We start from the raw sequence: 12,098 nt of genomic DNA on the forward strand, positions 1-12,098 counted from the left end.
GGCTGCAGCGGTCATATGACATTGTGTATATGTGAGGAAAATGTATATAATAAGTTTAGTTTCTCTGCCAGCACATATAGGGTGGGCGTTGGCCCCCCTTCACTTCAGGGTTTAGCTTTTCTTTTCAATGGGTGTAGAAGAGCTTTTATTGCTTCTTGCTGCATTCCTGACTTTCAGCTCCCAAACCCCTCATGCCCCTCCTAAAGGAATTTTTACGATCGGTATAGATGCATAGACAGTTGTACCAGCTGAAACTGGTCGGATCTCCCTTTTTAAACATGAGGTTCTTTGTCCTAATATTGCAAGATATTGGGCCAACGATTTAGGCTAGGAAAATAAAAAGTACATATTGTTAACGTCCATCGGCGGATCTGTCAGCCGCTGTTATGCCTGGAAAACAATATTTGGTGTAGAGCCACTGTTCTTGCAGAAGTAGAAGACAATATCATTAACTCACTTTTATTTTCCGATTGGCAGGCTTTCAGAATCCAGCATACCAAAGCGCAACCCCAGGGTATTCAGTGTCCACCATCCCTATGGGACACAGTGGCCAATCGCTGATGCCTTTAATTCGTGCCTCCGTTTTGCCAGCTACTTGGCAGGTTTATGGTAAGGCTTTGGAGAATTGGTGCAAATTAATTCAGGGTAGGCCAGTCGATAAATGCGACTGAACAAGAGGTGCCGTGACGGCGGAATTTCTAGTGCGGCTGAAGGAAAGCGGGGCATCGGGGATGTCTGTGCAACGTAAATAATCGGGGTTAGCCTTTTTCTTTCAGCTAATGGGATGGGCCGACATAACAAAGGTCTTTATCATTAAACAAGCCATTAAAGGATGGGAAAGGCTTAAACCGAGCCAGGAATGCCGCCGCCCATTTCACTGAGACTATTGCATTACATTATTTTTATAGCCCCATCAGTCTGCACATCACAATACAAGGTGGTCCTCGTATCCGCAGCTTTTGCGATCGCCTTTCTTGGAGCACTGCGCATTAGCAAATTACTACCACGGTCAAAAAAAGCGGAAGGAAGGAGGCCTAATTAACGAGGACATAGTCATATGCAATAACGCTCTGCGCATTCGGGTGAGGAAATCCAAGTGCGACCCCACCGGTAGGGGTGCATGGTTCCTGGTTAACTCTGCAGATGGCCCAGTATGCCTGTTAAAAATAGTCATAAGATGCGCCGGATTAAGACACGCGGGCAGATTTTTATTTTTCCTCACTGTTAAGGACCGGCGGAACGCACCAAGTATAGATAATAAGAAACTAGGTGCGTTCGCAGTCCGAGGTCCACCATGCAGGTAAAAGACCCTGCTGCTAGTAAGACGGACTATATGGCGGTACTAAGTATACACACATGGGTTAACTTCACCTTGCGTGAAGGAAGCGATCCTGTTGTGTCACAAGACCGCAGTACCGCACATAAAGCGCGAGCAAGAAGTCAGCGGACTCAACCCCTACACAGGATTGAAGTCCGATTAGACACTTGCTGGCACAACACCGCAACTGGGTGTGTCAGAGGAACATAAATAATAATATAAAGGCACAAGAGTGCGTGCGGTGCCGCACTGACGGACGCCACTAACCACCCAGGCTTGGGTCAGGAAAGCGCAGAGCAAGCGCACGGCGCCGTACTGGCGGACACAGCAACTGGTAGCTGTAATGTGTGTTTCGTGCTGTTGGATAAGTCGGGCGCTAGATAGCAAACATACACCTTCCGCGAACAGATATTCAATAGGGAGGGTTATTTAAAGAGCGACTTTCACTCACAACACACACACATATTTACAAGACAATACTAGCGCATGGCCGTGCGGTCATGCACAGTTTATATAGTAGCAGCACAGGAAGCAGCTCCAGAAGTTTTGCCCTTTCAGGACCTGCCAAGAGGACCAATGGGATGTGCTGCAATACCTGAGCATGTGACCCTCGATCTCCAACGGGAGATCCTGCCCTGGGCATGCTGAGACAGAGAAAAGCAGGACTTAGATCCAGAAACGTCCACTCGCCGCTGCCAAGCACTGGCTTCAATGGCAGAAGCAGGAAAAGCAGCAGTAACTCTTCGCACAGAGTCAGACTGAGCGAGACGCTGGGATCGACGTCCCTGCTGAGCAGACTCCACCGCGGCTGGAGAAGAATGGGAGACTGCAGCGGAGACTGATCGAGATTCCCCCAGTGCAGCAGAGGAAACTCGACTCCTAACATTACCCCCCCTCCTAGGGCCCCCCCCCTCCTTGGGCCTCGCCACGTTCGAAGGCAGCAATGAGCTGCGGGGCCCGAATGTACTCAACAGGCTCCCAGGACCTGTCCTCGGGGCCATAACCCTTCCAGTCAACCAAATAACATTTTTTGCCATGTACCACCTTGCACCCCAAAATAGCATTCAGCTCATAATCGTCCGTAGACGAACCCGATGTCCCAACAGATGACTCGGAAAACCGGGACATATACACAGGTTTCAAGAGGGACACATGAAAGGTGTCGGTGATACCCAGGCGTGGCGGAAGGGCCAAACGATAGACCACAGGATTAACCTGCTCGAGGACCTTGAACGGACCCAAGTAGCGAGGAGCAAATTTAGTGGACTCAACTCGCAGCCTGATGTTACGGGCGGAGAGCCACACCAAGTCGCCAGGAGCAAAGGTCGGAGCGGGGCGCCGATGAGCATCAGCGGAGGACCTCATTCTCTCCTTAGAGGCCCGAATGGCATCCTGAGTGCGGTCCCAAATATCCCGTGCCTCCACAGCCCAGTCTGCCACCCTGGAGTCGGCGGAAGACACGGGCATAGGCACAGGTACCCGTGGATGCTGACCATAGTTGAGGAGGAATTGGGTTTGTCCAGTGGAGTCGGCTACGGCGTTGTTCAATGCAAACTCTGCCCATGATAGCAAGGATGCCCAGTCATCCTGCCTGGCTGAAACAAAATGTCGCAGGTATGTGACCAAGGTCTGGTTGGCCCTCTCTACCAACCCATTCGTTTCGGGATGATAAGCGGAAGAGAGATTCAACTCAATACTGAGAAGACGACAAAGCTCTCTCCAGAACCGAGACACAAACTGGGGACCCCGGTCACTGACAATTTTGTCAGGCATACCATGTAGGCGGAAGATGTGTTTGATGAACAACGCTGCCAAGGCCCGTGCAGAAGGTAACCGTGGTAGCGGCACCAAATGCACCATTTTTGAGAAATGATCGGTGATGACCCAAATGATGGTACAGCCGCGAGACTTGGGTAAACCCACAACAAAGTCCATCCCGACCATCTCCCAGGGCCTATCTGCCACCGGCAAGGGATAGAGCAACCCAGCTGGCCTTTGACGCGGAGATTTATTTTTGGCGCAGGAGACACACGCCAGAATATAATCCCTGACATCCCGGACCATATGCGGCCACCAGTACGTCCTCGCCAGTAGCTCAGATGTCCTCTTTGTCCCAAAGTGTCCACCCACCCTGGACGAATGAGCCCAAGAGAGAACCTCCGGTCGCAAATTAATGGGCACAAAAGTCTTGCCCGGAGGCACAGACTCTAGCGAAACCGGCGCTACGGTTCTCAGGCTCTCGGAAGGGACAATAAGCCGAGGCTCCTCTTCCTCCTCCTCAGTTGACATAAGGGAGCGAGAGAGAGCGTCAGCACGGATATTCTTCTCCCCGGCGAGATAATGAAGGGAAAAGTGGAACCGGGAGAAGAACAGGGACCATCTGGCCTGGCGAGAATTTAGCCGCTGGGCTGTTTGTAAATAGACCAAATTTTTGTGGTGCGTGTAAACTTGGAAGGGAAACCGCGCACCCTCCAGAAGGTGTCTCCACTCCGAAAAGGCCAACTTCATTGCTAGCAACTCCCTGTCCCCGATGGAGTAGTTTCTCTCCGCTGGCGTGAAGGTCTTAGAGAAGAAGCATGGATGCTTCCGACCTTGAGCATCCTTTTGATAGAGGACTGCTCCAGCACCAACGGACGAGGCATCCACCTCCATTAGGAATGGCTTATCCACGTCGGGAGGATGTAAGATGGGAGCGCTAGCAAAGTGGGACTTAATAGAAGTGAAGGCCTTGGAGACCTCTTCCGACCACAATTTGGGATTCGCTCTCTTCTTGGTGAGGGCCACCAAGGGACCTACCAGAGTTGAGAAGTGGGGAATGAACTGGCGGTAATAGTTTATGAACCCCATAAAGCGCTGCACCGCTTTAAGAGAATGGGGCTCTTGCCAGTCCATCACAGCCTGTAGCTTGGCAGGATCCATAGCCAATCCCTGGGCGGAGATGATATAGCCCAGGAAAGGTAAGGACTCCTGCTCAAACACACACTTCTCCAACTTCGCATAAAGAGAGTTTGCCCGTAGGAGGTCGAAGACTCTGCCAACATCTCTCCGGTGGGAGTCAATATCTGGAGAAAAGATGAGGATATCATCCAGATAGACTACAACCGAGGTGGAAAGCATATCCCGGAAGATGTCGTTGACAAAGTCTTGGAAAACGGCAGGTGCATTACAGAGCCCGAAGGGCATCACCAGATACTCATAGTGCCCATCTCTGGTGTTAAATGCCGTTTTCCATTCGTCCCCCTCACGGATGCGAATCAGGTTATAAGCACCCCGCAGATCTAATTTAGTAAACACTCTAGCTCCCCGAAGCCTATCGAAAAGCTCAGATATCAAAGGCAAAGGGTACTTGTTCTTAACTGTGATAGCATTAAGACCCCTGTAGTCTATGCATGGACGTAGTTCTCCACTCTTTTTCTGCACGAAAAAGAACCCTGCCCCAGCAGGTGACACTGACTTCCTGATGAACCCTCTTGCCAAATTCTCTTGAATGTACTGAGACATTGCCTCCGTTTCCGGGAGAGATAATGGATAGACTCGACCCCGGGGAGGCTCAGCACCAGGCAAGAGATCAATAGGACAGTCATAGGGGCGATGGGGCGGAAGGGTCTCCGCTGCCTTTTTGGAGAACACGTCTGCATAAGACCAATATTGCTTGGGGAGAGAGGAAAGATCTACGGGTACCTCTGTAGTAGCAACCTGAACGCACTCTCGATGACACCTGTTCCCACAAGATTCACCCCATCCCAGAATTCTGCCTGAGGACCACTCGATGTGAGGAGAGTGGTACCGTAACCAAGGTATCCCTAAGAGAACCTCATCAATTCCCTCAGGAATGACGAGTAGAGATATAACCTCCTGATGAGATGGTGACATGGACAGAGTAAAAGGGATAGTTTGATGTGTAATCTGTGCGGGCAGTGTCGACCCATTCACCACTCGTACCGTTACTGGTTGAGATAGCATGACCAGAGGAATTGCGTGACGTTGGGCGAAGGCTGAAGACATAAAATTGCCCTCCGCCCCAGAATCCACGCAGAGTTCTACCGAGTGAGAGGATGAGCCCAACGTTATTGTCCCCTTAAAGGACAATTTGGAGGCAAACGTCGCCGTGTCTAGTGCACCTCCACCAACTACCACTAGACGCTGACGTTTCCTCGACCGCTGGAGACATCTGGAGGCAAGATGTCCTGACTGTTGGCAAAGATGACAAATCTGGAGTGCACGAGCGGTCTGGGACTTAGATCCCGCTCGTGACTCTACCACAGGCTCATGGCGCTCAGGAGCCTGGTCTGGAGATTCCAAAGGTTTGGCGAAGGTGGGAGCCAGCCGAAACCTCTGCCTACACTGGGCTCGTTCTAACCTCCGCTCGTGAAAACGGAGATCAATACGAGTGGATAGAGTTATTAATTCCTCCAGTGTGGCGGGAATCTCCCTAGTGGCCAGGGCGTCCTTAACGTGGTCAGCCAGCCCCCTCCAAAATATTGGAATGAGAGCTTTATCCGACCACTCCAGCTCAGATGCTAAGGTGCGGAAGTGGACGGCAAAATGACTGACCAAGGACGAGCCCTGAGTCAATGCCAACAATTGGAGCGCCGTATCATGGGTGACACGAGGTCCTAAAAAGACCTGTTTCAGAGTGCTCAGAAACAACGGAGCACTCTGTACCACATGATCGTTACGCTCCCATAGCGGTGTAGCCCATTCCAACGCCCTGTCCGATAGAAGAGACACTATAAATCCCACCTTAGCCCGCTCTGTAGGGAAACGAGAGGCCAGAAGCTCAAGATGGATAGAGCACTGACTCACGAAACCCCTACAAGACTTACTGTCACCAGAGAATTTCTCTGGAAGCGGGAGGCGAGTTAGAGTCGGGACAGGAGCGGCAGTGGACAAGGTGGCTGCAGCAACACTAGCAGCCTTAACAGCGACAGCAGTGACATCCACAGCTTAGGTTGAACGCTCAAGAGCCGCCAACCTTCCCTCCAGCTGCTGGATGTACCGCTGTGAACGCTGATCGTCCATCATTTACTAGCCAGAACTTGGCGCTAGTATTATGTTAAGGACCGGCGGAACGCACCAAGTATAGATAATAAGAAACTAGGTGCGTTCGCAGTCCGAGGTCCACCGTGCAGGTAAAAGACCCTGCTGCTAGTAAGACGGACTATATGGCGGTACTAAGTATACACACATGGGTTAACTTCACCCTGCGTGAAGGAAGCGATCCTGTTGCGTCACAAGACCGCAGTACCGCACATAAAGCGCGAGCAAGAAGTCAGCGGACTCAACCCCTACACAGGATTGAAGTCCGATTAGACACTTGCTGGCACAACACCGCAACTGGGTGTGTCAGAGGAACATAAATAATAATATAAAGGCACAAGAGTGCGTGCGGTGCCGCACTGACGGACGCCACTAACCACCCAGGCTTGGGTCAGGAAAGCGCAGAGCAAGCGCACGGCGCCGTACTGGCGGACACAGCAACTGGTAGCTGTAATGTGTGTTTCGTGCGGTTGGATAAGTCGGGCGCTAGATAGCAAACATACACCTTCCGCGAACAGACATTCAATAGGGAGGGTTATTTAAAGAGCGACTTTCACTCACAACACACACACACATATTTACAAGACAATACTAGCGCATGGCCGTGCGGTCATGCGCAGTTTATATAGTAGCAGCACAGGAAGCAGCTCCAGAAGTTTTGCCCTTTCAGGACCTGCCAAGAGGACCAATGGGATGTGCTGCAATACCTGAGCATGTGACCCTTGATCTCCAACGGGAGATCCTGCCCTGGGCATGCTCAGACAGAGAAAAGCAGGACTTAGATCCAGAAACGTCCACTCGCCGCTGCCAAGCACTGGCTTCAATGGCAGAAGCAGGAAAAGCAGCAGTAACTCTTCGCACAGAGTCAGACTGAGTGAGACGCTGGGATCGACGTCCCTGCTGAGCAGACTCCACCGCGGCTGGAGAAGAATGGGAGACCGCAGCGGAGACGGATCGAGATTCCCCCAGTGCAGCAGAGGAAACTCGACTCCTAACACTCACTCATACAGATGGGTCCTCTCTGACCATGTACCAATTCCAGGCAACTTTCAAGCTATGCTTTGAAAAAAAGGTGCTAATCCAAAGGAGTACAGAATACATTTGTTCCGGGCAGGAGTGTCGGAGGCTGAGGTGCAGAGAATTGGTCGATGGAAATCCCCATGCTTTGGCAGATACATAAGACCTGATTTGCTGAATTAACAAATTTTATCTCTTACAGAAATAGAAGTTTGGGTGGTAGGACATTCCTATGTGTATTGGGCGGAAAAAAGGGCCAAACTGCGGCCGGGAGGAAGAAATCTTGGCTTCCCGGGCCTAGAAGTTAACTGGAAGGGTATAAGAGGCCTCTAATGGAATCAGGTGTTCAAAGAGATGGTTAACATATCAAGAAAGGCGAAATGCTGGGGATAATAGTGTTACACGTGGGTGGTAACGATCTAGGCAAGCAAAAGGTGGCAGATCTGTGTAAATGGATGACAACAGACATCGAACGTTTCAGCTGTTTATTCGCGAATATGATACTGGTGTGGTCAGAGATGAAACCACGGGCCATCTGGCGTGGCTCAAGAGATAAAAAAGCCATAGAGCGCACAAGGAAGAAATTCAATGCTCGGATTGGAAAATTTGTAAGAGGAAGATGCGGTATAGCAATTCATCACCACCAGCTGCAAAGGGATAACACAACACTACTAAGACCGGACGGACTTCACCTGATGGACATTGGCCTCAATATTTTCTTGTCTGGCTTACAGGACTGGGTTGAACAGGCCCTAATGTTGATGGGTGGGGGTCGGAGTCCCTTGTAGATTATAGAAGAAGCAGAAGAGGGCAAAGGTTCGTAACCACTCATTGGGCCAACTCGCCTGTCGATCGTGGACAGGAGCTAGGCGCGTGCCGCCCGTTACGAAATGTAATTGCCCTTCTCTGCTGATGTAATTAATAAACTGTGACCGACCTGTTCAACCCACCTAGGATTGCCTGTTTCATTACGGGATTGGTTACGACACACAGGTCTCCACAGTCTTAATAGCAAGGACACCAAGAAAAGAGGATTTCTGCCCCTGACAGCAGACCATTTCTACTCAACACCTAGGAGTGTTTCATAACCTGCTGTCTGTTCTTAGTGTCTCAACTCTGATCGCAGCAGAAGACAAAGTCCCAATCCCTGTTCTGGCCCCCCAACCCTCTCCTTACCCCATCCACAAATACATTCTCAGCTTAGGCTACGTTCACATTAGCGTTCCGCTAATGTGCGTCGCTGTTGCGTCGGCGACGCAGCGGCGACGCGCCCCTATGTTTAACATGGGGGACGCGTGCGTTTTTTTTGTTGCGTTTTCCGACACGTGCGTCGTTTCATTTTTTGTGCGTCCGATTTTCGTCAAAAAACGACGCACGCGTCGCAAAACGCAGCGTTTTTGCGTGCGTTTGCGCGCTATTTTTTGTGCGTCGTGCGTTGCGTCGCCGACGCAGCGGCGCGCAACGCTAATGTGAACGTAGCCTTAACGCGCTCACCTTCCCCACTTTTTTATTGTTGCCACTTCCGTGTGCACGTCCTGCAGCTGCAGTGCTCAGATCAGTATTGCACATCACTGATCAGTCTCCGTGTAAAAATTTTGCCAAGGAGATTTTCTTTTTTCGAAATATTGTAAAACAGAAAGATTTTTTTTTTATATTTACAGATTTTAATTTATTTTAAGTAAAGCCCAGGAATCTAATTTCACACTGCAGACCTCACCAAGACCGACTTCTTCACTTAACGTGGTATAAGTCTTATGGCCCTGTCAGATTTATGTGCCCATCATTTTTTTTCAAAAGTCTAACATCTTCATTTGCCACATGGACAGTGTAAACGCAGAAGAAATGATGACATTTTACCATGTTCAATGAATGCTAAAACTTACCTACCATTCTGATTCCCCAGGTCATTATGAGTTCACTAGATGGTGGCCCGATTCTAACGCATCGGGTATTCTAGAATATGTATGTATGTACATCGCACTGTGAGTGGGGGTTAAATTCTGCGCCAATATCGCCGATTGGTCACGCCCGGCTGGCCGATCAGCAAAGTGTGGTTTAAATCTGGCGCCAATTCGCGGCCGGACTGCGCCTGTCGCTGATTGGTCGCGGCCGGCCGGGCACGACCAATGACCGAAGGGGTGTTTAAATACACGCCAATATTGCTGATTGGTAGCTCACGGCCGGCTGCAACCAATCACTGAAGCGGTGTCTAAATCCTGCGCCTGTATCGCTGATTGGTCGTGGTTGGCCTGATTGTGTGCGGCTGGCTGAGGACATGGTGATGAGTGTTTGTCAGGGGAAGCACTCGGCCGAGTGGTTCTGTACTGAGTTAAGATGCTGGGCCACTGAGGTTTCCTGGAACGATGCCGCCCTTCAGGGCTTGTTGCGCAGGAACATCTCTGAACGCCTGAAAGATGCCACAATCTGACTCTCTGGAGCAGAGGTCCCCAACTCCAGTCCTCAAGGCCCACCAACAGGTCATGTTTTCAGGATTTCCTTTCCATTGCACAGGTGATGCAATTATTACCTGGGCAAGACTAAGGAAATCCTGAAAACATGAAATGTTGGTCGGCCTTGAGGACTGGAGTTGGGGACCCCTGCTCTGGAGGACGCCATGACCCAGGATGTCAGTATGGACCGTAGGTTGTGGGTGAGAGGGGTGATGCAATTAGAAACTCTGTTGTTCCCCAGTGGGAGTGAAGCTGCATCCTCATCTGAGGCCATGGAGTTGGGCGCTGTCACCCTCAAGGAGAACGATAGGAGACGCCGTCGTGAGAAGCAGCTGTGCTTTTATTGTGGGGAGTCTTGACACTGGAGCAAGGACTGTCCCTCTTGCCCTTCATCGACCAAGGTGGCGGGAAATGACTAGGTCTGGGTAGTTGTCGAGGAGACTATCCAGATCCTCAGGTACAATTTTCCTCATTTTCTAAAGTTGTGCTGCAAGTGGAACTTCTAGTGGACGACTGTCCTTTTTCTACAGCTTTTGTTGACTGCGGTTCGTCCATCAACTTGGTTGACTCTCGGTTGCTTTCTCAATGCAAGATAGGGACAGTCAGGCTTAAGTCTCCAATTAAAGTGGTCGCTATTGACTCTTCTCTCATCAAGGAAGGGATTCTCTATGTGTCGGACGTTTTTTCACTCAAGGTGGGCTCTATTCATGTTGAATAAATAAGTTGTTTTGTCTTGGAAAATCTGCCTGCTGGGTTGATGTTGGGGATACCTTATTTGCAACGTTGCAACGTCACAACCCTGTCATCAATTGGGAGACTGGAGAAATTGTTCAATGGGGGCCTAACTGTTTCAAAGTTATATATCTGCATTTTTGCCTGAACCTGTCAGATCTGTCTCTGTGTCATCAGTCGGTCTGGAGGGTATTCCGAAGTACCTGAAGGACTTCTAGACCATGTTCTCTGAAATCCAGTTTTACCTTTCCCCTTATAGCCTGACTTCTGGCTAGCTTGGAGCCTACAAAAGGGCTGATATTTCTTTGGTTTCTCCTCATAGAAGCCCTTATTTTTGTCTGAAGCCTTTTCTATAATATCATCCAGAACAGGCCCAAACACTTTGTTGCCTGAGAAGGGAATGGAACAGAGTTTATTCTTGAACTGAGTGTCCCCCAACTAAGTCTTTAACCAGATGGCCCTTCTGGCAGCAATGGACAAAGACCCATCCTTGGCTGCGAATCCTACAGATTCTGCTGACGCGTCAGCCATGAAATCTTAGATCTCAAATGTTCCTCTAAGTCATCGACCCATAAGTGCATGGATTGAGTCACCGAGGTTGCTGTGATGTTCGCACGGATTATGGCTGCCGAGGTTTCCCAGGTCCTTATTAGGAGACTATCCGCCTTTCAGTCCATGGGTTCTTTTAAGCTGGAGGAATCTTCGAATGGGATTGAAGTTCTCTTCGCCACGCTGGCTACCGGAACATCTATCTTGGGGATGTCCTCCCAAGCCTTGACGTTCTCAGGTTCAAAGGGTTGGCGAAGCTTAAAGTCTCTCGGAATGACCAGTTTTTTCTCTGCATCCTCCCATGATCATAGAACAAATGTGGTTGTTGACTGGGAATACCTTATTTCTCTGGGATTGTAACCCCCCAAACATCTCGTCCTGTACGGATAGGTGTTTTGGGGTTTCATCCACCTGCATGACGTTTGTACTGCACAGAGGAGTTCATCCATGTCCTTGGAGGAAAAGAGGTACCTCTTCCCTACCTCTGGTGGGTCAGTAAACACTTCCCCTTCCTCTGATTCATCCGACATCTCGTCTTCAGAGGACACTTCTGTCTCCCTTGGTCTTTTACGGGACCCTCCCTGGGATTCGGATTGAGAGCTATGAGTATACCATCCCGGAAACTGATGACTGGACCTCCTCTCTTACTATGGACCTCATGTCTGACAGCAAAGAAGTCTGTTCATCTCTGATGATCTTTGAAGTGCAGGGTTCACATAGGTTTTTCTGCCAGATCTCTGGTAGTTTGAGGCTACAGATAGATGTGCTATCAACTTTCCCTGATTTCTTGTTATCCGCCTTTGGAGTTGCCGAGATAGGTGCTCCCCCGTAGAATACACAGAGTATATGCCATGTGTTTATTTGTGTAGGGTAAGGGCTAAGTGGGTGTCACTGTGCAAGCTTACTCACATGCCCCGTACTAGCTTGCAGTAGGGCAGCCAACACACACACACACACACGGACACCCTATTTATATGATACCCATACTAAGC

The sequence above is a fragment of the Ranitomeya imitator genome, chromosome 7, assembly GCF_032444005.1.
Source record: "Ranitomeya imitator isolate aRanImi1 chromosome 7, aRanImi1.pri, whole genome shotgun sequence".
NCBI lineage: Eukaryota > Metazoa > Chordata > Amphibia > Anura > Dendrobatidae > Ranitomeya > Ranitomeya imitator.